Source organism: Vulpes vulpes, chromosome 5 (genome assembly GCF_048418805.1).
Source record: "Vulpes vulpes isolate BD-2025 chromosome 5, VulVul3, whole genome shotgun sequence".
Classification (NCBI taxonomy): domain Eukaryota; kingdom Metazoa; phylum Chordata; class Mammalia; order Carnivora; family Canidae; genus Vulpes; species Vulpes vulpes.
The window spans coordinates 116,982,050-117,008,834 of record NC_132784.1 but is presented as its reverse complement, the minus strand read 5'-3'; the positions used below and the strand labels follow the sequence as shown (position 1 = coordinate 117,008,834).

At 37.5% G+C, this 26,785-nt stretch overlaps 1 protein-coding gene across 5 annotated transcripts in view; it reads right to left on the bottom strand.

The window, feature by feature from the left end:
* Positions 1-26,785, bottom strand: part of SEMA3A (semaphorin 3A) — a 455,199-nt gene that overhangs the window by 297,773 nt on the left and 130,641 nt on the right. For all 5 annotated transcript variants that reach the window (XM_072759792.1, XM_072759795.1, XM_072759794.1 and 2 more), the window contains one exon: positions 5,705-5,788. The gene's annotated coding sequence lies outside the window, so the exon portion shown is untranslated. The remainder of the gene's footprint in view (positions 1-5,704; positions 5,789-26,785) is intronic.

Below are 26,785 nucleotides of genomic sequence, written 5' to 3'. Positions count from 1 at the left end.
GGTAAGCAAAGGTTTCTTAGTCCTCGACAGTACAAATGATAAAAAAATAATATATTGGACTTCATCAATATTAAAATTTTTGCTATTCAGAAGAAACTTAAGAATATGAAAATGAAGGCCATTGAATGGGAGAAAATATTCTTAAAACATACCTATCTACCAAAGGATTTGCATCCAGAATATATAAAGTGCTCTTACAATAGAAAAATAAGAAAAAAATCATTTAAAAAATAGAGCAAAATATTTCAAATGGATAATTCAGAGAAGACATACAGATGGCAAATACAGAAATTAAAAGATACTCAATATCATTAGTCATCAGGGAAATGCAAATTAAATTCCATTGAAATACCATCACATATACATTAAAATGGCTAAAATTAAGAAAGACTAGCAAGAAATGTTGCAAGGATGCAGAGCAGGGATCAGCAAAGTTCTTGTTTAAAGGGCCAGAAAGTACATATTTTAACCTTTGAGATCCATATGGTTTCTGTCATAATTACTTAATTCTGCTTTTGTAGCATGAAAGCACCTCATTCATAACAAGTGAGTGTGGCTGTGTTCCAATACAACTTTATTTACAAATAAAACTCATTTGGCTCAAGAGCTATAGTTTGAAGACCTCTTATGCAAAGCAACAGAGATTTCTCGTACACCACTCAGGTGAATGCCAAATGGTGCAAACACTTGGGAAAACCGTCATTTCTTAAAAAGTTAGGTGTACACCTACCAAAGACCCTGGTATTCCAACTCCACATGTTTTCCAAGAGAAATGAAGACACTTGTCCACACAATGACTTGTACACAAATGCTCATAGAAAATCAATTCACAAAAGTCAAAAGAAACAACTATCCATCAATAAGTGAATTAATAAACAAATCTAGTATGTCCTCAATGAAATACTATTCAGCAATAAAAAGAAATGAACTGTTGATACAAAAAAGTACATAAATTAATCTCTACATCATTATGCTAAGTGAAAAAATACATAAAACTACACACCTACATGATTCTATTTATAAAAACTGCAAACTAATGCATAGTATGAAGAAACTAAAGGGTCATAAAGAATCTTGTCGGGGTGATAGAAATATTCTGTGTCTTGCTTCTGGTGGTGGTTTCATGGGTAGATTATATCACTGTCAAAAACCATAGAAGTGAGCCCTTTAAAACAGTTGGAATTTATATTACCTAATTTGCCCCTCAAAGTTAGTGTGGAAAAAGAAACACATACAGGTTTCACCCAAAGAAGCTACACATCTCATTGAGTTTAATAAAAAACAAAAGTTCTATGCAGTGTTTTGCCTTTTGTATATATATCAACATATATTTAGCCAGCCACAAAATGTTGTTCCCTAAACAGGGCTGTCCCCTGGGGTAGTGTACTATGTATGTGTTTCTCTTATTACCCAATCTTTCTTGCTCAATTTTTTTTTTAACCCACTGACAGGCTTGTCTTTCTGGAAGAAGAGGATGCCGTCTCTTTATTTTGTCTGTATGTTATAAATTTCAGTTGAAGACAATGCTGATAAATAATGGAGACTGTCAACAGATAATCCTAAAATGAATAAGGAAGAAAGTCCAGAAATAGAGTATCTTGGGAGCAAGATATTATGATACAAAAGAAAGAACTCCAAAATTAGAGTTTGGAGGTTGGGTCCTGGTGTCTGTAACTTGTATTAGATTTATCTTGGCCTAAGTTTCCTTATGTAAACAATGAAATGATCTCTTAAAACCCTTCTGGCTCAGAAATTCTGTGGGCCTAAAGACATTTAGTATAAACTATAAAGATAGAAGAAGAAGAAGGAAAAAAAAGAACAGTATGAAAAATGAATTATTAGCTTCTATAGAAAAATAAATAGGGGCACCTGGTTGGCTCAGTCAGTTAAGTGCCTGCCTTCAGCTCAGGTCATGATCCCAGGGTCCTGGGATCAAGCCCCACATGGGGCTCCCAAATAAGTGGGTAAGAGCTTCTCCTTTTCCCTCTGCTTGTGCGCACTCTTTCTCTCTCTCAAATAAATAAAATACTAAAGAAAAAGAAATGATTCTGTCTGAATCTGAGATAGAATTTCTACAAACATACAGACAATGAAGTTTTCAAAAGTAAGTAACGCTTTGAGCGTGAGCAATCCACCTTTCTTTTAAAGATGGCTAGGAAATTCTACGATAAGGAAAATATATTCTAATTTCTTGAAAAATCTTAGGAGTGATTAAAACAGAATAAAATATTACAAAGTTATAAGCTACGAGACCCTATTTAGATTCAAAATCAAACAACGCTAAATTAATAGGTGGATATATTGAGTCAAAAGGATTTTTCATTTGAAAAGTCTATTAAATAGTGACTTTTTTTTAGAGAGAATTTACATTTTTTAATAGTGTCAGCTTAATTCAGCAACATGTCTACATAAAAAGGTAGAAATTTATTCTTTCTTTTATTTTTTATTTTTTTAAAGATTTTATTTATTCACGAGAGATGCACAGAGAGAGAGGCAGAGACACAGGCAGAGGGAAAAGCAGGCTCTGCAGGGAGCCCGATGTGGGACTCGATCCCGGGTGTTCAGGATCACGCCCTGGGCCCAAGGCAGATGCTCCACTGCTGAGCCACCCAGGCACCCTTATTTTTTCTTTTAAATTTATTTTTTCTTTCAGTTACTCAATAAATAATGCCTATGTCTTAAACTGGTGGGTGAGGGGCAGGCATAAATAAGAAAAACTATTTTTATTTATTTATTTTTAAAGATTTTATTTGTTTATTCATGAGAGACACAGAGAGAGGCAGAAACACAGGCCAAGAGAGAAGCAGGCTCCATGCAGGGAGCCCGATGCGGGACTCGATCAATCCTGGGACCCAGGATCTCGCCCTGAGCCGAAGGCAGATGCTCAACCGCTGAGCCACCCAGGCATCCCAAGAAAAGTATATTTAATCTTGAAAAGTTTATAATCAGAAGAAAAAAATAAGATGTATACTTAGACAGAAAAAAGCTGAACACTTATGAAAAATAAAATGAATAAAAATAGTTTGAAAAATATTCAAAGAAAGAGAAAACTATACCATACACTTTAAAATGTAATTTAATAAAACCGTAAACTATCTCAAAATTTGTAAAAATTATAAGTAAAAGTAGATATTGTTAGTCCCAATGTATGAATGAGAAAATTAAATAAGGCAAAGTAATTTTCACAAGGTCACAAAGTGATCCAGCTCGAAATTCCAGAACTATATGAATCTGGAGTGTCATTTTATTCTGCTGTATGAGACAATTTCCCTAAAAACATATCACAGTTATTCAATAGTCATTTAGAATGAACCTCAAGTGGAATATCAAATTGTATATAATACTTGATATTTTCACATTCTGATTTACATTTTTTTCTTCTTTTTCATCCACACATTTTCAATTTTCCTTTTTAGTTAATATGGAATATTATCTAATTTTCCTCTCTTCCAAATTAGTATACCTTTTTCTTAACTAGTTTCTTTTAGTTGCCTTCTATTTTTTTTAAATGCTTGAAATCTTTGTCACAGGCTTACTAGTAAGGTATCTGTACTTTTCAATCTAGAACTTATTTAGAATCAAACGTATATGGAGCCATGTCAAGGGAATAATCAGTAATTACAGAACAATTTTCAGATTAAGGAAAGAAAAAAAATGTCTTGGATCTTGCCACATTGGCATTCTCTCAGTGAGTAAGCCATCAAACAATAGAATTAGCAGGACAAGCAAAATATACTGTTAAGTAATCATTTACATTAAATATTTCACTATACATTTGACATGTCAATAATTCTCATTTAGGTTACTTCTGTTAAAAAAAAAAAAAGGAAGTAAGGGGAGACTAAGCGATATGGTAACTTTGTCAATAAAAAAGTCTTCTGATTTGGGATGACCAGGTCACATTTTCCAACAGACCAGTTCTTATTGATGCCAGTTTATATTTGTGTTACTCAAAGCCTATAATCAAATGTTCAATTCTGCAAATAATTCCATTAAATGCAATATGTGGAAATAAATTTCATCAGATTTTAGTCAAATTTGATACTTTGACTTTAATAAATGGTCATACTAATTACTATCCCACTTCAATCCCATGTGTACATTGTTAATTGTATTCAATAACTTAAGACTCATCCATTTGGATTGTTGATGTGTTTATAAATTAATTTTGAAAAACTGGCTAGATCTTCAAGTATACATATTTAAGTACCACTATGTATGTCTTCAGCCTTCATAGATTTGGAACAGATTTTAATCAGTATCCAAGGAATGCATTTTGTGAATTTTTCCTCCTTTATGGGTGCCCTATTAGGCAACTGTAATTGGAAACATAGAAAAAGAAAATAATGTTTAGTATTTGTGCACAGGATACACTAATGAAAAATAGCATCCAGGAAACTGGTACTGTTGGAGACTAAAAATTAATGTAGCCCAATAATGACTATATGTATGTATAGATATGTTTATACGTATGTGTAAACGTATATATTTGTATAGAGAACAGGCAATACAAATGTCATATTTTGGAGTCTTTATTGACCTATCAGTACTAATGTAGGAGATGTGCCATAAAAAAGTTAAAAATCCATAATGACTTGATACTTTAATTGCTTCAGTGTTAATCTCATATCACTACATTTTTACCTTATGTGATGAATGTTTTGCATTTGGAAGTGATGCTTCCATTTAGCAATTGTAATTTCCTTAAAATTCCTAAAAATATTATTTTTCTTGACACTACTTATGAAAAAACAAGGAAAAAAGCATTTGTTCACATTAAATAGAAATAATCATCTAATTAAATTCCAAGGCACCTAATAAAATTGGGACCCCCTTATTTTTAGTGAAATAAAATTAATAAATGACTCTTTTTCTACTCAAACAACTATAAGGGAAATACTATTTAGATTCAGGTTTTTTTTCTTGCCATTCTCATATACTAGCTATGATCTTAAAGTGTATGTTTTAATTCCTTATTCATTTCTTCTAACAGCAATTCTTGCCGGTAGCAATATATATAATATAGTGGGATGATAAACCTAATGCTGCTGAATTTTCTTTGTACTTACAATGAAATGAAGTTTGAGGAACATTTATAGTTAAAAAGGGTTTAAAAATAATATGAATACATTCAGATTTCTAAGTGTATTTTACTTTAAGGGTAATATTTCAGTCTCATATCTTAGGTCAAAATTAAGATAGTGTAACACACTACAAACTGGCTCCTCTCCCTGTGCTTGGCACTCAAGCCTTTGAATGGATTGTAGCTGATAGTAACCATATGTGGTCCAGGAAATGTAGAAGGGGCAGGCTGGCCAAAGGATCTTTCTAGATGGCAATCTGCCTCCATGTCAGATATCTTTGCTCTGTGGCTCTTGGGGAACTTGGTAAACCCGGTCTAGTCCAACATAAAAAGATAAAAAAAAAAAAAAAAAAAAAAAAGCAAAACAGTAGCCATTCAGATCTTGACATTTTGAGGTGGCAATGCGGCTTCCCTATGAACCATTTTTTTTTAAATGTTAACAGCAGTCTCATATATCTAAGTCATTCCAAAGAATAAAGAATATTTAAGTAAAAACAGAAAGTGCCCTTAATTTCTAAAAATTATCCTCTAAATTATACACCGAAGAAATGTACTAGCATATCTAAATTTTCACCAAAACTTATTAACATGCAAATATATGCATACTTTAAGATCTCTTACCTCCCTCTGGAAAAATTTTTAATTCCTGAGGTACATCTGTTCAGTCCAATTGGTGATTTTAAGTACCTGGACACTTTAGATATCCTATAAAGATAAACAAATTCATTCTTAGAATTCCAATATAATTCAAAAAATTGGCAATTAATTAATAGTTGCTCCACTCAATTAAAAGTCAGTATAATTGCCTTTTAAATGTTGCATAGGAAAATGTAACATAGGAAGGAAAAAGGCATTATGGGAGGTGGACATTGAATCTGACAAACATTTCACTCTGTCTCCCTCAACCAAATTACGATTTTTAATCACTAATTGGAATTGAGGTACTTTGAAATTATTCATTATTTAGGGTGTGACTCTGTTAAAGAATAACTGGTTTATTTGAGAATCAGTTGAAATTTTAACACACTCTATTGACTTGTCCATAATGCTATGATGTCATTAACATTTTTCACTACTGACTATGAGAGGCTCACACTGACAACCCAGCTAAGCAGTAATTTCATGGCACTGTTAGCAAGTAACTGGATTTTGCTTTAACAAAAGCTTTCTTTCCCACCAAAGAAAGAAATTATACCATATGTGAAAAGTAAATAGAAATTTTAAATAATTGAATCTTTCAAAATATGAAATAAAAACATCCTTTGAATAATTTTATTTTACTAAAACAGATGCTTTGTCAGTAATCATACACTATTTAACATTTGAATAATGAAAATAATTTAGTAAACAAATAAAGACAACTCAAATCTGGACCAGAGGCTTAAAAATATCTCAACTGAGAAAATACACAATTTGGTTAAAACAAAAATAGTATGCAATAAAGATTCATTGGCTACGTATTAACCTTATTAAATAATTTTAATCTTATTTAAGTAAATAGAAACTTTATTCTGAAGTAGCATTTCTCTCAAAGCTATATCCAATCCTGTTTTTTTACAGTACATTTTATGAGAAATATAGAATATATCTAGATTACTATATTTTTGAGAAACATAGACTATATTATCCAATATGCACTTATACAACATATTTTTGTTGGATCCCTTACAATCTGATAGATTAGGGAAACTTCAAGAGTTGACTTAAGCAAAGAATTTATGCTAGGTATAGAAGTAAATAGATAATCTATTAACCCAAGTATACATGCAAATACTGAAACTCAAATGTCAATACCACGTTAAATATCCCATGGACACATGTATCATATAATTGTGAAATTACTTCAGTGATAGGATAGAAAACAAGATCTTTGGGGGAGAGGAGTCAAGTAAGCAAGACTAGTGTTTTTGAAGTCTACATGGGTACTGAAATTACCATACTGTATGACAAGAAAGGTGTTAGAGAGACAGTAAGCTAAGACTAAAATCTTAACAGAAGAGAGGAAGTGACCAGAGGTTGGTAAAAAACTTCTATAAAGAAGAATAGCAGCTGGTATCTGCTAATTCCATGGGTGGAATTTTGAGAGAGTTTTAGGGAGGGGAAAGGAGACTTTTGGAAGTGATCCTGAAGAGTAAGAGAATATCACCTCACCTCCAATCTCAGCCATTTAAATGGTGTGGTAGGGAAATAGCCATCCCTTGGAGCTGACATGAGAAGCAGGATTACTAAAAAAGAACCAGGCTTCATTTAGAGAGAAGATAAAGGGAAAGTACATAAAAGTGGCTGAAGATGAAGGGGTTTTGTTGGTGAGTTCAAGAGATCATGGTGAACGGGTATCAGGAGACAGAGAGGAATTTCCATGAGGATTAGAGATCTTGGAATCAGGAATATCTTGGAAGTTCTGGGTTCCTTTTAGCTACTGACATAAAATGAGAGAGTGTGAGACATCATAGGGATGAGCAATCAAATCCTGATTTTTCCAAGACAGAGTAGCCTGCCTGTGTCAATGGGGACAGGGTGATGGTTGTGAGGTCTCATCAGGGGTGTTCAAGGCTTCAGCATTACTATTTGATTCTTGATGATAGTGCTCTCTAGGCAGCACAGGCTGTGTGAATTCCTCCCGACTTCTGATGGACATCTTTAAGTTGGCACAGAGACTCTCTCCCTTGACCCGAAATAGCAGTGGCCTGTAGAGGAGGAACATACACCACGTGTGGGCCTCCTTATGATTTACACAGAAGGCATCCTATGTCCAGTAAGAGGTCAGCTTACTCTGAGCACACTGGAACTCTCCTAAGCCCTTCTGGTGATGGCTTCACTCCTATCATGGGCTGAATCTTCAGCACATGAAAACCTAAAGCCCTGTGGAGGGAAGATCAGACTACTTCAGCATCCTGATCTCCTCTGACTTCTACAGTTGGAAGTCTAAAGAAAGGGAAGTTTTATTCCAAATATAAGGGATTCCATTTTTTATATGTTTGGATTTTCTTTTATCCTGAAATGAAGGTTCTATTTCATGAATAGCTTCATAAACTTTAACTGGTCTAATTGTTCATAACCCATGTCAATATTTATTATTAATTCATTAAATATTTATTATTCATTATGTGCCAGGCACCATTTTTTGCATCATTAACTACTAATTCATGAGCCCGGACTTGAGATACTTAAATTTTATACAAACCATAAGCCAAATAATATGTAAATTCATAATATAATGTCAGTGATAGTAGGTGCTATAAAATAAAAGGATTGAAGGTAGTTGAGTTGAGTATTGATTTGCTTGGGATGGTCGAAATTTTACCTGAAGTTTAAAGGAAGAAACCCCATGGAAAATTCAGGAAGGCATATTCAAGATCAAAGAAGTAATAAATACAAAGGTCCTCAGGCAACATTGTACATAGATTGTTCCAGAAATAGCAATAAAATCATGAATAATGAGTGTGAAAAGAAAACTAAGAAAAAGATGTAGAAGCAAAGTATAATACAGTTACAACTACAAATGAATTTAAACTGATTGAAAATTTTTCTACAAATATTGATAAAATCAATGCCATGAACAACAGTTCTCTAGTTAACAGTGAAACATTGGTTGAGTCAAAATAGTAGGGGGGAAAATGCTGTGGATAACAAGTAATTAAAATAGCTTACTTACACAATGGAAGTTTTACTACTTCATTTATCTTTCTATAAAATTGATCAAATGGAACAATCGTGTTGGAAAAAAATTAGTACTTTGAATATTGGTTAATTCAATAGTTATAACTATGATTAAAATATACTTGTTTGACAGAATAAAAATATGCATTTCTTTGATAACGTAGAGAATCTTCTGGCACAGATGAGTTTTCCACCTATCGTTGGGAACATTATATGAGCCAAGTAGGCACCTGCAGATAGAAAATATCTGATCCAACCTGACAGTTCTTTTTTTCAATTCACACCGTATAATTCTTCAACAAAAAATCTGTCAAGGGAGGTTCCATTAGTGTCAGGTAAAGATTCCTAACCAGCATACTTTTAACTTATTTAAAATGATAGTAACAAGTGATTCTTAAATGAGAAACTCCTACTGCAAATAAAATGTAAGTCTTTATCTTTTTATTTTCTTTGATCCTGGTGTTCTCCTGGAAACTCTAAAGGAGTTGTAACTTTGACAAATCTGATGTCTGCTAGTTCCTACAGGGATGTCCTAAGAACAAATGCAACATTCTACTTTCTGCTCTACTTGTTTTCATTAAACAATGATTTACTGGGAGTTACCTGAATTGAAATCTACCTTGGTCATTTTCTTTAAAAATAGCATAGCAAATTTATTGGAAAGACTTAAAATTGTCATTAATATTTCTAGAAAAGTTCATTACAAATTTAATCTCATTCTCTCTCATGTTCTCTGTTTCTCAATCCTCCTCCTTTCCTCCCTCCATCTCTCCTTCTCTTTGTCTCTTGTGAGAAGATGGGAAGATGAGGCCATTTGGGAAAAACATATGAATAAATTAAAAACTAATCAACTGAGGTTTAATTTCATTTACAATGCAGAATTCCAATTGATTTTGATTTGCATTAGTAGATGTATTATATTTCAAATAACTTGAAGATACGTGTTGTCCTGAATACTTAAAAGTACCACAGTGTGTAAATTTAAATTTCAAACATTCTTCTAATTATACAATTTCCATATTTATTTATTTATGCACTTGAAATACTTATTAGCTATATCTATTATGTTAGGCAATGTTTTAGGTGCCAAATTAAATTAGGTGTACAGCTAAAATATAACCTCTGGTGAGTGAGGACTTGCTTTCTAGTTGCCATTATAGCCTTAGTGAATAGAATGATGCCTGGCAGAGAGTAGCATTTAAATATATAGAATGAATATATATTTTATGTGGATGTATATATTTGAATGACTGTATATATTTGAGTAAATGAATGAATGTGTTCTCATCTCCTTCTTTTATGTTACTGGGAATCAGACAACTAAATTAATGACTGAAGAACAACATGATGAATGTGACGATGGAACTAAGTATCAAATCTTAGGAAACACAGTGGTAAGAATCCAAATCAGACAACAGGGGTGTTCAGGGCTCTAAGTCTGGAAACAGGATTAAAGATGCATAGTCAAGATTTCAAGTACATACATCTGGGGCTGAGCCTCATTAGGCGCTAGAGAAAATTGCTGGGGGATCAAACATATACTTCTCAAGGTCCCAGAAAAATATTTAAGTTGTAAAACACTAAATGGCTTCTAGAATATGAAAAAATATGCAAATCAGATATTAAGGAATATGTAACTAAATGCCTATTAAACTTAACCTCTCAACCTTATTAATTGTTAAATTGAAACTTCTTATAATTAAGGTTCTCTTACTCTGCAATTTTCCCTCAAGATGCATAATAATTATTGAAAAAATCCCAGAAGATAATAACGAAAGGGCAAGTTTATAAAGTCTCTTCAAATTTTTAATATAAACAAACAAAAATGTTTAATGTAGGACAGAGGTAGATTTAATATATTTGAAAACTATGGGGCAAGGTCACCAAAACAAAGAAATGACATCTAGGGTCTTTCAAAAGACCTAAAACAGGCTGGTATCATCCAGTCTTAGACTGGTTCTGACATAGGCTAAAAATAAATATAATTTAATTAAAATATTTGCTTGCTATCTATCTTCTCAGCAAGCAATTTCTAAACCCTACATTGTCATTGATTGTCCCAAATTTAGAATAGAGAAATGGAACTAAAAACATCATTTTTATGTTTCAGTGAGATTAGAAAGTATACACAAATAGAAAATTAATGCAGTTGTCCTTAGTTTAATATCCTTAAGGGCGGCTATTTCCTTAAATAAACTTCCAGGGTCTTTTTTAGCAGACTTTAAATCAACCAGAACACATTTCTTAGGACAGTTTTAGGTCATTAAAAGGTCATGAAGAAAACTCAAAAGGTAAAAGATAATTTCTAAAGGCTTTTAAAAATTATAATTTTGAAAATTACAGTAAAAATTACAACTACAAAAATTGAAAACAATTTTCCCCTTCAAAAATAAACATCACCTATAGCTAAATGTATGAATGTACACACATATTAATAATTGGATCTTGTAAATGTTCATTCATATATATCTCATAATATACATACATTATTTACATTCATATGAAATTTATAAAATATGTTATTATGTATAACATGCACAGTACATATGCATATGCATGTGTGTGTTTCACACACACACATACACACACCTTAGAAAATAACTAATTTGTAAATACTTTGTTACATTTTAATTATAAGCTTGAATCGCCCAAGAGCTTAGTACCAACAAATTTTTGGAATGCCTAATTCCACACGGTGATCACTACCTGATCACTAAATCTAAATACACAGAATTTCTTATCCTGAATATCTATGATTTGTTAGAAGACTTTGAATCTACTATTTTTTTAATTTAATTTTTTTTTTAAATTTATGATAGTCACACACAGAGAGAGAGAGAGGCAGAGACACAGGCAGAGGGAGAAGCAGGCTCCATGCACCAGGAGCCCGACGTGGGATCCGATCCCGGGTCTCCAGGATCGCGCCCTGGGCCAAAGGCAGGCGCCAAACCACTGTGCCACCCAGGGATCCCTGAATCTATTTCTTAATCATAATTATAAACATTATTGGTACAAATATTTTCGAAGCTTCCTGATGGTTGCAACATCTTTTATTCTATAGTTACTTGCAATTGAGATTTAGATTTTACTTTTCAAAACATTGCGGATAAAATAACATCTTTTTAATCACAGTGGCCACTTGACTCTAATTAAATCATGTACTGTTATTTATCATTTTTTGAGGATATCAGCTGTGATATACTTTTAAAGTTTTTTTTCCCTGAAATTCTATTGCCCTCAAAATCAAAAGAATTGAATTTTGAGAGTAAAACAGCAGTAATTACAGGAGTAATGAAACTATAAGTCTACAAGTCACAAGCCATTTATTGTGAAATTCACAGTTATTTGAGAATAAATCAAAATAATTCCTTATTGTCCTTTTATGTTGTCTCAAACATTTTAACAACAGACTTTCCTCTTTAAATTACCCATTAAGAAACTGTTGTTTTTTTTTCTTTCCTCTCAAGTTTAATGGCATATTCAGTTTTAGACTTAATAGGTAAAACCGTGCTTGTGAGTAGGCTTTAGATACAAAGGTCTAGAAGTGTATGCAATATTCACAGATGAAGGCTTATGAGTGAAGAGAGATTTTTTTTTTACAAGTATCACATCCAATTTTTCTACCCTTCAAGTGTGTGTCCCATAGCTTCTAAGTTCATTCTAGACCTGACCAATGGCCTAAGATATTTTGATAGTTGCCTGTCTATAGAGACCCCTCAGGCTTCACTCAGTGAATATATCTAGTTTTGTAATTAGATAAAGAGGTGAAATTCTAAATAAGACAGAGATTGGGGACGCCTGGATGACTCAGTGGTTGAGAGTCTGCCTTGGGCTCAGGGTGTGATCCCAGGGTCCTGGGATCGAGTCTTGCATCAGGCTCCCCTCAGAGAGCCTGCTTCTCCCTCTGCCTGTGTCTCTGCCTCTCTCCTGTGCCTCTCATGAATAAATACATAAAATCTTAAAAAGAAAAAGATATTGATATAAATCTATGGCTTAAGTTCTTGGAAACATTAGGAAAATAAAAATCAGAAATATCTATTTAGGTACCTTGTAAATTGTATGTTACAAGGCACTCTATTTTCCACCCAGTGGGTATCTAATATTATATGAGTGAAACAGATATCTAAATTATACTAATCTTAGTAATATCAATGAGTCAAATATTTATAAGCAGCATCAGCATCATTAGCTGCATTAGAAAAGAACAATCACCCAAAAATGTGAAGCAACTGGCATGTTAGTATACTAAATACATAGCAGGACTTAATCCTGTAACTCCAAATTCGTGCACTCTGCCGCTATGTCTCTTCTAAGGCAAATGTGTGATACTGCATCATTGTCAAAATAGTTCCGTCCCTGCCCTACTGTGTCCTTCCATATCCGAAAGATAGACTTCCCACTCCTTTGACTTAAGAGTGAGCAATGTAACTTGCTCTGGAAAATAGAGTATGAGTAAAAGTGACATGGTCTACACAATCTGTAGAGGCCACACCATGGTGCCGTCATCACCTTTCATCAGGGGATATCTGCTCATTCTAAAGTCTGGGTACAAAGGAATAAAGCAGGACTGAAACCATCACATGAAATAATTATTATGTGAGCGATATAGAAAAGTCTTTATTCTTATTGTAGGGCCATCAATTACCTGAGCATAAACTTAGCCTTTGCTAACTGATAGGCAATTTGGTGCTTAGAAGTAAGGTAGTACAGTGAGGATAAGTTACAGGTCCGTCCTGAGGTCAAGCAGCAGGCGCTAAGAGATCGTTTATTGGCGGTGGGAGGGAGGCGAGCGCAAGCACAAACATTCCGTAAGGCTGCAGATTCTGCAGCTTGGGGAGCAAACCATGCTCTAAGTTAGTGGTGGCCTAACGTCCTACCCACACCTTAGCGGGTGCTGGCCAGCTGGTGAACAGAACCAACAGGAAAAGAGAGAATCTGGAAACTGTAGGCCTTGCAGCATTGAAAGATAAGCCTGTTTCTTATCTCCAATTAGTAAAAGAGAAAATTGTGGAAAACCGCGGAGCTACAAAAGCTAATCGCAACTCAGCATCTCCGCAAAGAGGAGATCAAGGGTGTCTTTGTAGCAGATTAACAGGACAGCCAGCCGATACTCGCCTTTGGATGAAGTGACTCCGAGAAAATAGAATCCAAACAAAGGGGTCTAAGCCTTTAGAAGCCCAGAGCGCTCGAGGCACCTGAGTTTCAAGGAAAAGAATCGTGGACGACGCTACTGGTGCGTAGCTGGGAGTAGAAGATGCATGAATAAACAGGCTTCTATGTGTTGAGGACGTTGTCCTGCTGGTGAGTTAGCAGCCGGGAGTAAGAGACGGTGAGTGTTCGGGATTTCAAGTAAACTGTAGGATCCCCACATTTCCCCAGGCCACAGAGCCAGGCTGACGGCTGTGGGGCCTGCGCGGCCTGCAGGGCTGCCCGGCTCAGGGGCGGGGTGGGTGGGGCGGGCAGAGAGTGGCCCCCAGACCCGGAGAGGGTGGCGGCCCTGCCACTTGGCTCAGCAGGGCTCTGCTTGGCCAGCGCCCTCCATCGCGCTTCTCCTCCGTGCTGACCACGGCGTGCTGCTCCACCACAGTGTATCACAAGGGTGTGCGTGTGTGTACATGTGTGTGTGTGCATGTGAGCCTGTGTGCGTGTGTGAGCATGTGTGCGTTTGTGCGTGTGCATGCGTGTCTGTGTGCACCTGTGCGAATGTGCGTGCATGTGTGCATGTGTGTGCGTGTTTGCGCATGTGCGTGCGCGCGTGTGCTTGGGCAGAGGCCTAGAGCACGTGGACGGTTTCCCAGTCCCGCAGAGCAGGTCTCCGTCTGGTGGTGGCTCCCGAGTGTGGCGCTGCGGAGCCGGTTCACAGCAGGCGGGAGTACGGGCTCGCAACCCGGCCGCGGGCGGACGCCGCTGTCGTGCGATGGGCGGTGCGGCTCGGTGTGGCTGGCCCCTGCCCGAGGGCACACCTGCGGCCCCATGCCTCTCTGCGAGGTCGTAGCACTTGCTCGGGCATTGACGTGTGACCACAAGCAGCGGTGCGGCATCGGGGCCGAAGCTTCGAGACCCGGCTCGCGGGCCCCGAGCTGCCCGCGTGCTGCGAGCTCCGCAGGTGCGAGGCCGGCTTCTCCCCTCGGGCGGCGTCGGGGCGCAGCAGGGCCCGCACGTGCCCTGTGAGTGTGCTGAGCGCAGGGAGCCCCGTGCCCAGTAGGCGGAGCCCCGGTAGGAGGTGCCCGGGCCCCGGTGCCCGGAACCAGGTGCCAAGGACCAGGTGCCGAGGACCAGGTGCCGAGGACCGGGTGCCGGGGACCGGGCGCCGAGGAGCAGGTGCCGGGGAGCAGCGCGGCGGGGGCTGCAGGAGGGCCTCCCGGTGCCCCGTGCCCCGCTCGGGCCGCAGCAGCGCCGGGACACGCAGGAGCAGGCGCTCAGGGAGCCGTGGTTCCCGGGCCGCACGCGGTGCTCTGTGCGCAGGAGCCGTGCGCGCAGCCCGACGGGGAGCAGCTGGGGCGTGGGACTCTCGTAACACTCCCTTTGCAGGACCGTAGAGTCGCGAGGAATAAGTAACTCACTGAAGAGGGCACAACGTGGAGAAGTTCCCTGCCGTGAGGGAGCCCGGCGGGCCGTGCAGCCGGGGCCGGGTCGCCGCCTGAGGTCCCGGGTCGCGCCAGGGCGAAGCCAGGGACGCACCGCGGCGCCGGGCCAGTGCGCGGGCACAGGGCGCACGGGGAGCACGGGGAGCACGGGGCACACAGGGAGCACGGGGCGCATGGGGAGCACGAGGAGCACGGGGTGCATGGGGAGCACGGAGCGCACGGGGAGCACGGGGCGCACGGGGAGCATGGACCCTACGCCCCCAGGGATTTTCCACTTTTGGGAACCTGGGTCTTACTGATGACATCGCCACTGGAGACCCAAGTCCCGCGGAGGAAAGACTTGAAAGTCAATACACTTTCTATTCTTTGATGATTGGCACAGGAATAAGACATACACGTTTCAAGTCTGTTTTTTTAAGATATCAGCTATAGTCATTAAGTCATAAAATCATAGGATATAAACAAATAACGACGAATTATCCAAATTGCCTCCGTGACAACCAGCCTTGTGGCAGTTCATTGCCTTCCGAAACAACCTTTGGCCACCTTTGGCCAACAAAGTTTCCCTCCATTTTATTTTTAATGTGATACAATGACACAAGAAACAAGCAGACCACACTGATAAAAGCAACCAACTGCACATTTTTAAGTAACTAAATTTAGCAAGTGTTTCAGGTTTAAGAATTCCTTCAGAAAATTTTATACAACCCCCCCCCACCCTTTTTTTAAATTACATTCAAATACCCTACTCGGATACTAAACCTTAATTGTTTTGATGCTATTACTTTTCATTACAAATTTAGCCAACTTAAATATATGCATTACAATTAATATATGCATTGGCTAAAATCATAGAGATTGCTTCACCTTCGTATTTTTGTGTCACTAATTTTTTTTTTCTTTTGAGTTTTTTAAGTTTGGGTCCTTTCCCTCTAACTTCATTTTCTTTGGTCTTTTGTTTTTATTTTACTAAGTGCTCGCTGTTTTCAAACTAAACACGCTTTTTACCATTTTCTCATGCCTTTCTTTCATTTGAGAGAAATTGAGATAAAATTGTTTTAGTTACAAACACCACTGCCGTAAGTTGTATGCACCATTTTTAACTTTCAGCATCATTGTAATCAAATCAAAACCACAAGAAGCACTGATATGAAGAACTATTTGAAGGCAAGTCAGCTAATATTCTCAAGTAATTATCATTTAAAATCCTGGGACCTATTTCACAACACACAGAATGCAGGTGCACAAACTAAAATGCCACCAGCTAACATACCAAGACCTCCTTGGCTTTTGCATCAGACAGTACACGGCCACTGCATCACACCGGTCACTAACGATCAAAGAGGTGCTCTAAGTCCCTACTGAACGTCCACTGCTTGAAAACAAAGAGAAACAGAGAGAGAGAGCGTGAGTTACCATTTCAGAGCTCCCGGGAGTCTTCTCTCCTATGACTTGCTGATGATTTTTTACAAAGCAGATTTTTAATCTTCCCAAATCATATCCTTTACTTTCTTTTAAAACTCTAATCCAGTAGCAGAAAAATGTTCCCAAACTGCTAGTGGTCAAATAAAATAAGAGACAAGGAGAGCAGTGGGGTGCCCACAATCAAGCTGATTAAACTCTGCAGGATCTGCAATTTGTCAAAAACCTTTTTGCTGCCTCACATTTTCTAAAAATGGAAAAGGTGAAGCTTTCACAAGTAGCGGGCTCCAAATAAACCAGTACGCCCAGCACAAAGCTCATGATACCAGAAAAAAAAATTTTTTTTTCACACATTAGGAAGTTTTCCTATTAGCGGGTACCCATCATCCTAATAGGACACTTCTCCATATTAATGTGAGATTCAGCTTTTGGACCCTAGAAAACTCTTTCTATCCCTCAGGCTACATTTGTCCCAAAGAAGCAGTAGTTGCATGTAGCCTTGAGGGACTTTTATACAAAACTTGTGGAAATAATGTATAGATTCTTTCCTTGTAGGGGGAAAAAAGACAAAACAAAACTGGGTCACTGACGGTAACTCTGAAAACAATAAAGAATGCACTTTTGCTTCTTCTATTTCAGTTAATTTCCTAAGTTTTAGTCTGATTTTCTAGAGACAAGTGTGCTGTGTATAGAAAATTAAATATGGGCTAGATGATAGTTATCCATGATTTTATGTATTTGGTGACATTCTTGTTTAGGTGGTTAAAAGTTATAGGCTAATAATTTTTAATTTTTGGCATAGAACGTTGCCCTAGCATAGCGTCGCTCTTGTACTTTTAATTTCTATTTAAATTCTATATCTTATAACAACTGTTCTTTTCCTAAATATCACTATTTTTTTCAGTTTAAAAATATTCATAACAAATATAATCATTATTTTACAGGCATTAGTCTTCATTTTTCCTGGCATATGCTCTTCCTATTCTAAAATTCGCAGTACATTTCACATTCACTATACTTGACTACTCCTTGTCTCAACATATTTCATCAGGTACTATGGTTGCTGAGTTGCCAATAAATTATTTAACTGAAATAACTGTTCTCTGGTGGACAGCATTTCTTAGGAGAAGCTCCATGAAAATGCAACTACTTCAGGAGTCCTGAAACTGCAAAATTGTCTTAAATGCCTCCTTTCTAAATAAGCTTTGGAATAAATATCATCTGAAAAATAGATTTGTTTCCTAAAAAGCTACTGGTCTAGAGATATTGGTTACATTTTTATGCGGTAAAAGAAACAAAATATGAATGATGAAATCAGCAAAACAAATTGTTCATCAAATGGCTTTTAGGTCAGATCTGAATGTCCTCATCCCTTAAAATTAGTGATATGTAATTCTATTTTTTTAAAAAAGGATTTTATTTATTTATTCATGCACCCAGGCATCCCCATTGATACACAATTCTTAGGTAATTAGTATGAAATTGGTATGTTTTTAAATATAGGTAGCATTAAAAAAATAGAAATATGGCTTTTCCACATTTAGTCTCATGCTTCTTTTAGCTATTAAAATGTGAACACTGGGCAGCCCGGGTGGCTCAGCAGTTAGTGGCGCCTTCGGCCCAGGGCGTGATCCTGGGGACCCGGGATCGAGTCCCACATCGGGCTCCCTGCCAGGGGCCTGCTTCTCCCTCTGCTTGTGTCTCTGCCTCTCTCTCTCTCTCTCTCTCTCTCTCTCTCTGTGTGTGTGTGTCTCATAAATAAATAAATAAATAAATAAATAAATAAATAAATAAATAAAATCTTTTTAAAAAAATGTTTACACCAAACTGATAATTATCAACTAATTGTTAAGTAATGTTATCACAATTTTTCTTTAGAGAAATCATTAAAAGCTCTCTTTTTCATTTCTTGTATGAGTAAATGAATTCTTTTTGTGCCCAATAACATATGTAGAATAGAACACATGGGCCAGGTGGCATGAAATGACTTTCATGGACCACCGCATTGCTCAATAACATTCTTTATATAGCCACCTCTGGGACACCTGTATGTGAGTTGTGTTAGAGTCCTACATTCCACCAGACCTGGATTTCAATGCAACCAACTCACTTAAGATCTAACCACTTAGAGATCATCACTATACACGTAGGTATGGTCTTGGGAATGTATTGTTAAACTAAACTTATGTAAATGATTATCATGAATGTTACATACTCACCAGATAATGCAAATAAACAAGGTTGAATAAAACATTAACACTCATTTCGAGGGATTTCAGGTTTCCATATCTACCCCATAAATGCCGATTAGTGTAGCAGTTTACCATGCATCAGCCACCAAATCCCGAGCTCAAGATAACAGTAACTGCTAGTATTGGGCATGTATTATAATTCAAAACTTGTTTAAAGCACTTTATACAACGGCAATTCTGACAACATTTCAGGGAGTTGGGTATTTTTAATTCACTTTATGGGAAAGAAAGTTGAAAGAGAGAAAACTCAGTGAACATGGATAATCAGTGACAGAACTGATTTGAAGAGATTATTCATCCTGATACTAAGACATAGTTCTTAGGCCTTTTAGCACCAATTTTTTGATCAGGGACATTTTGACCTGGGAGAAAGCAAGCTGGAGGGGTAGATAGGCCAGGGGCTGCTTGGCCTACTCATGCCGAGCCCTGATGAAGCACTTGGTAATTTTTGTAAAAAAATACAAACGTAATTTTTTTTTCTGGGGTACAATAATTAGAAGGGCGACTAGCTGAAAGGGAGCAGATGATGTCAAAGATACCGACAATGACATAAACACTTCCTTAATTTCATGGAAACAGAGTCCTAAGAATCCCAAAGCTTCTCACCCAGGCCTCACAGAACACCAAGAATACAGTGCAAAATTCAGGTGATTAATGAACTTGGATTAGAAAAAATATATATATTTTACTAACTTTCAACTGAATGTAAGTAACAAACCATTGCAATCACAATGGTGATAGCAATACCTATAAGTGTATCACAACAGAAATCAGACATTTTAATGTCACAATAGGTTTCTTTCAGAAATCTTAGGATGCCATTTATACTGTTCATTTCCTTTGTTATAACATTGAGACCTTCCAGTAGATCCTCTCATTTAATCCTTTAGTTTTATAAGTCATGCATTACTGAATTACAAATTTGTTCTTTCCATATTCTTTTAATTTTAATATGATGGTTTTTCCTTGAAATACTATACATTTTCTGTTCTGCATTTAGAAACATCATTTGAAGAAGCAGTTCATAGACTCCACCAGACTATTAAAGACATGAAAGTGGTAGAGCTCCCCAGGAGGTCAACCGAAATCAAGAGCCCAGTCAGCAGCAAGGACTTCAGTTCAGTCACTGCCCTGCTGCTGTGTTGATATCATGCCCACCTCTGTTCTCCTTGTTTCCTGGGCCTGCACTATTATGATTATGGAATCACTTATGCCCAGACCACATATCAAGAGCACTTGGTAGTGAGTGTTTTAGTTTTAACCCTAATGACACTTAACAGGGATATACATTTAAATCTTCTCACTCCCATAAGAAAATGATTTGTTGTCTTTGGGTGTTATGATGTATTCCTATTTTGTCCCCCATCTATAGATTTTGCGCTTACTCTATCTGTATACAGTAAAAATGATATGTCCTTTCTAGGATACTAAAAAAGTTGCTAAGTTTTAGCCGGAATTCCTCCTAAGAATTTCTTTCTCTCTCTCTTTTTTTAGATTCTGTCATTTATTTTAGAGAGAGAGTGGTGGGGGCGGGGGGTGCGCAGACGGAGAAAGCCAAGCAGACTCCACCCTGAGCATGGAGCCCTGCGGTGGGGCTGGATCTCAGGACCCTGAGGTCACAACCTGAGCCAAAGCCAAGAGTCAGACATTTAACTGACTGTGCCACCCAGGTGCCCATCCTAAGGAGATTTTTTATTATTATTACAATTTTAAGATTTCATTTGTTTATTTGAGAGAGAGCGAGTGCACACAAGCAGGGGGGAGGGGCAGAAGGAGAGAGAGAAGAAGACTCCCCTCTACGAAGGGAGGCCCAATGGGGTTAATCCCAGGACTCTGCGATCGTGACCCAAGCCAAAGGCAGATGTTTAACCAACTGAGCCACCCAGGTGCCCTGTGAGAACTTCTAAAAGTATGTTAAACAAATGAAAGAAGTCTCTTATTGCTACCAGAATTGTAAATTTCATATTGCTAGCATCAACTTCTTCTATTATTAAACCCATGTGCTGGGTCATACACAATTATTTATAAAAATTGAAAGGGAAATATAGTTAGTTCCCTTTGCAAAAATGAACAGTATAGGAATCTTAAGAAATAATTTTCTTCATGACAGGGAAGGCTATTATACAACTCAGAAGTACATTAGTGATGGGCATACTTACTGTTTTATATATTTATATATAATATGTGAAATATATGCTTATTTTTATATATTATACACTTATTTATATATAATATAAATATGTGTTTATATTAAATGTATATATTGAATTGTCTGTGTCTTATCATGTTTTGCCATCTCTTGGGGGCCTCGCAGACCTGGGGAGAGAGACTGAGCTTTCCAGGGTAGCTAATTCTTGGGGGTAGTAGAGAATTTATCTGGGATATACTTTTCATGTGCAAAACTGTAGCTCCAAGGCTGTATCTCCACTTCCCCCTTATCTAACTCAAAGATAAAGCCACTATCCCTCTGCTCTAAATGACCCCAGGGCAAGGTACCAGGCCTCTAGGGAGCTCCCCAGTAGCGGGGAGCCTACATTGCTTCTCTGCCTTACACCATTAAAGCTCTGTCCTAAGGTTCTCGAGCTGCTCCTGCTTCTACCTCCTGACCAAAACTTGGTGTTCCTTACATGGCATTGTGTGGTGTGCTGGGCCTCTCGTTCTAGGAGAACTGTAACATTAATTTTTTCATTTAAACTGACCTCTCCTTTTGTAACTCAGTTACTTGTATAAATTAAGAGCTGGGCAACACACATTTATAATTCACAGTAAAAAGATAAACTATGTGCCTTCACTTAATTGTGTTATGTAAGATGAAAGACTGAGTCAGAAAGCAGAGATTTGAAATCACATGTACTTTTCCCAGTTTACTTGCTATGTTCCCCAGTGCAGGTTACTTAATCTCTCTGTGCCTCCATTTTTTCTTCCCCGCATAAACAGTTTGATTACAATTTCCATTTAGGATTATTGTGAAGATTAAATGATAATATATACAAAAAGGTCTGTGCCACAGGTATACCAAATACACAGTGGCCATGAACCTGGTGAATTACCTAAGATTAGTCAAATATGTATTTAGCTACATTTTGTTCTTCACTGTTGAGTTCAGGCATGAGGGTTTTTTTGTTTTTAAGATTTTATTTATTTATTCGCGAGAGACACAGAGAGAGGGGCAGACACATAGGCAGAGGGAGAAGCAGGCTCCATGCAGGGAGCCCGATGTGGGACTTGATCCCAGGACCCTGGGACCACGCCCTGGCAGAAAAGGCAGACGCTCAACTACTGAGCAACCCAGGCATCCCAAGGACAAGAGTTTTTGATAATAACAATTTGATTACAATTACACTCTCCTACATTTTAGTCCACCTAGATAAAACCAAGAGGTTTGGATGCAATCTATGGAGGAGAACAGAAAGTTTATAAAGTCAGGTATAATTTGATAATTCCAATCTTAGCTCATCCTTACTTTTATATTTTGGTGAAATTAGGGTTACATATTTAATCTCACAAACATTTATTAATTAATATTTCTTTGTTATGTGTTTTTCCTAACTTTTTCCCCTAAATTACATTTACATGTTTTCTGACACAAGATGGGGGATAATTATTAGTAAAATTAAAATATTGGGCTACTATTTTATAAAAGTGCTCCAGAGCTTAAGGAAAGCACCATCTTTCTCTGCTGTACAATTGAGCCATAATTATAAGACAATAACTTTTAAGACACATGATCTGGGATCAGACTGCATTCAAATCATCACTATGTGAATAATTAGTTGTGTGAACTTAATCATATATAGAGTGGGGATAGTAATAGTACCTACTTCACGGTGGTGTTGTGACAAGAAGTGAGTCATCGTTTGTAGAACAAATACTTCTCAAAAGTAAACCCTCAGTGAAGGATCGTTATTATCTCATGTCATGATTATCATCATTTTAATTGTATTCATGGAAAATATGCATATTTTAAGAAAGATACAAAACAATATCTTTGAAGATTTAAAGCAATGAGATATCACATCAATCACCTTGAAACTCTCGGGGTGCTCCCTGTAGAAGACTGCATTTGAGAAAGGGGGTTCCATTCCTTTTTTTTTTTTAAGATTTTTATCTATTTATTCACGATAGACATAGAGAGAGAGAGAGAGAGAGGGGCAGAGACACAGGCAGAGGGAGAAGCAGGCTCCACGCAGGGAGCCCGATGCGGGACTCAATCCCGGGTCTCCAGGATGGTGCCCCGGGCCAAAGGCAGGCTCTAGGCCACTGAGCCACCCAGGGATTCTCGGGGGTTCCATTCCTAACAGGCGAGGAGCACAGCAGGTATGGGCATGGCCCACAGAGTCACACGGCCTAGACTGGAAACGTGACTCCCCCATTTCACTTCCCGGGCAGCCGCTGGCAAATGATTACAACTCTAGCCTGTTCCCTAACTTGTGAAGTGAGGGAAATAATAATACGCTGTGAGCTTGTAGTAAAGATTAAACAAACCTTTAAATGAATGTCATCAATTATGAATGTAATTGAATGCATAACAAGTGCTTACCGAGTAACAAGGGTAAGATTCTTTTCTAAATGATCTCTGCAGACTAGCTACCATTGGCATTGAACTAACAGTGTGTTTTTCTCTATACCGTAATGTGTAGGCCAATCAAAGACCCCAAATGCTCAGGAGAACTTGAGTCCTCCTCTGAAGATACCATTCACCGCGGCATGGTAGCTAAAGTTTACCAATATCCACCTAAGCAAGACTTTTAAGGTACCTGTTCTTTTGACATTAACCATTACGTAATCAAGCATGCCAAGTATCACAGACCACCTCCAGCTAAAGCAGAATATAAGTACTATTCACTTCTTAAAAAGAAAACATTTCTCCAATGAGAAGAAATCGTGTCATTTCCTGAGTGGAAGTTCACAAGGGGGTACTTGGAGCCTGCAATGTGTGGAAAAGACTAAGTTCAGAGGGAAAAGGGGAAAGAGCCCCACAGAAATAGTATAAATGAAAAATACTTCCATGTTTCTACGTAAACATGACTGCTTCTTACAATGAACTGTAGTTTTTTTAAAAAATGGAGAACTTATTCTCTGATTATATTCTCTCATAAATCATGTGGACAGATGTGCGCCTTAGTCACGCATCATGGCTGATTACCATCATTCAGTTTATACAACACAGACTAAAGATTTTACTTTTTAATTCAACATTTAATTTCTTTGGTATTATAACATTCAAAAAGTAATATCCTATGAATTTTTCTTTGTTATAGCACAACATCTGCACAATAAAAATATTTATGTCAAATATTTTTATTTTAAACATACTTTAAAATCATGAGTGTCTGTTTATTCTCTTCAAGAGAGTGGTGCATTTCAGCTTTTATGTGTGATTTGAAATAAATCTTTAAAAAGTTTTTAATTATGTATTACCTTTCCCATTTCAAAAAATGGTAAATCAACACAACGTCAAAATGTGTAAATAAATAAAAACAATTTGGAGAACTAGTATTTACTAGCATAACAGTGGGACCCACTTACATTCCTGGCACCATGAGTAAAGGATTTCTTTAATTACAGGATGTATGAAAACTTTTCAAATATTGTTGAGCCACAGCAGCCTGACTTAGGTGGGTGGGATAAATCCATAGGGAGGTTTCTGACGAAAGCAAACTCTATAGGACGATAGTAAACTGCTGGGGTTTCCAATCAAACTTTGTTCATTAGTGCTAGTCAGAGCTGGGACACAGAGAAGATTAATGTGGGATTACTCAACAGTTCTTAGATAGAGTTCAGATTTGACATTGGTCATGGATATAAAGTTAATGCTGAATTGGCTTCGGAATTCAAACCCTTACAGTCATCCGCCAGGTCCAATGAATGAACAAAAACAAGATTGTCATAGAGCAAAAAGAAAAGAACATATGGTTGAAACAAAGCAAATGTTGTTTTTGGCTGATAAATAGCAAAATGATGATTACTTATACACTGGCAATCATACTTAACCAAGTTAGAATTCCAGAAAACAAACTATGTCATTTTTAAAAATACCTAATGGGAAATTTCGAAAATTATTCCTGAACTTCTTTCATTCCTCCTCCTCTTCTTCTTCTAAGATTTTTTTTAAAAAGTTATCTTTACACCAATGTGGGGCTCAAATTCACAACCCTGAGATCAGGAGGCACATGCTCTGCCAATTAAACCAGCCAGGAGCCCCTAGTTACTTCTTTTTTCAAAGAGAGTGAAATCTGTCATAAAACGTGTGGTCTTAAAATTAGTATCTATTCTTAATGAAAAGTGAAGTACCAAATGTCTAGCTAGATAGACTACAATATCAATGAGAATGGTAAGAAGATTCACAATATCCCTGACTACATTATAATTATCAATAGCAAAGGTAATGTCAAAAATAATGTCCTTTCAACATTCAATACAACAATTTTATGGTTTGATAAAATATGTAAGGCATGTACACAGCATTGTCGCAGTGACTAAAATTAAGCAGATGTAATCAACCTCCTCCTTCAAAGAACTTATAGTTCAGTGGAAAGAAAAAGACAGTAACTGCATAATAAAGAGTATGAAAAGAAAGAGCATAGCTAATATAATAAGTGCTTTATATGTAATAATTTACATTTATCTTTATTTTTTATAATAAGCATATAGACTGTAACTAAGGAGAATGGGTGTATGCACATTAATATATACATATCTATGTCTATACATATGTATGATATATACATCAGTTTTAGACTTTGGAGCTGAGATCATGGAGAAGCAAAATCCTTTTTTTAAAAGATTATTTATTTGCGGGGATCCCTGGGTGGTGCAGTGGTTTAGCACCTGCCTTTGGCCCAGGGCGCCATCCTGGAGACCAGGGATCGAATCCCACATCGGGCTCCCGGTGCATGGAGCCTGCTTCTCCCTCTGCCTGTGTCTCTGCCTCTCTCTCTCTCTCTCTGTGACTATCATAAATAAATAAAAATATTTAAAAGATTATTTATTTGAGAGAGAGAGAGAATATGAGCATGCAAGCAGGGGGAGGGGCCAAGGGAAAGGGAGAGGGACTCTCCAATAGACTCCCTGCAGAATGCAGAGCCCATACAGGGGCTTGATGTCCTGACCTTTGAGGTCACAACCCAAGCTGAAACCAAGAGTCCCACACTGAACCCACTGAGCCACCCAGGCCCCTTGCAAAGTCCTTTTGCTCATGAAGCTTACATTCTAGGGAAAGGTGACAGACAATAAATAAATGAAGTAGTAAATTATAACATGATATAAAAAATCACTATCAAAGTGAGGCAAAGGAGAGACAGAGTGGCTAGAGGTGCTGTTTTAGAATGGAAGGCCGTAGAGAACCTCTCTCATAAGGTCACACTTGCAGAAACCTGAATTAAGGCAGAAAGGCAGCCACAAATTATCCGTGAGAAGAGTCTGAGGCAGCAGAGATGCAAAGTATACAGGTGGAAATATTTCAGGAACCCCAAGGAGGCACACATGTCTCTCGTGGCCCGAATGAGGGGCATGGTAAGAGATGAAATAAAAGGTAGGAGAGAAACAGCACAAAGAGCCTGTGAGCTTCGAAGGACTTGACAGGCTGTGGGGAGCTGTGAAAGTAACTGGAAAGTGTGGCACGTAGGACTGCTATGGTCCAGAGTATTCTAAAAGGATACTCTGCAACTTGACAGGGCAGGCACTGTGGAAGGCGCCTATGCAGGCATGGAGATGATTCAGTTGCTTTTACAGCAGTTCAGAGGAAGGGTGGTGGTTGTCTATGCTAGCCGGCTCAGTGG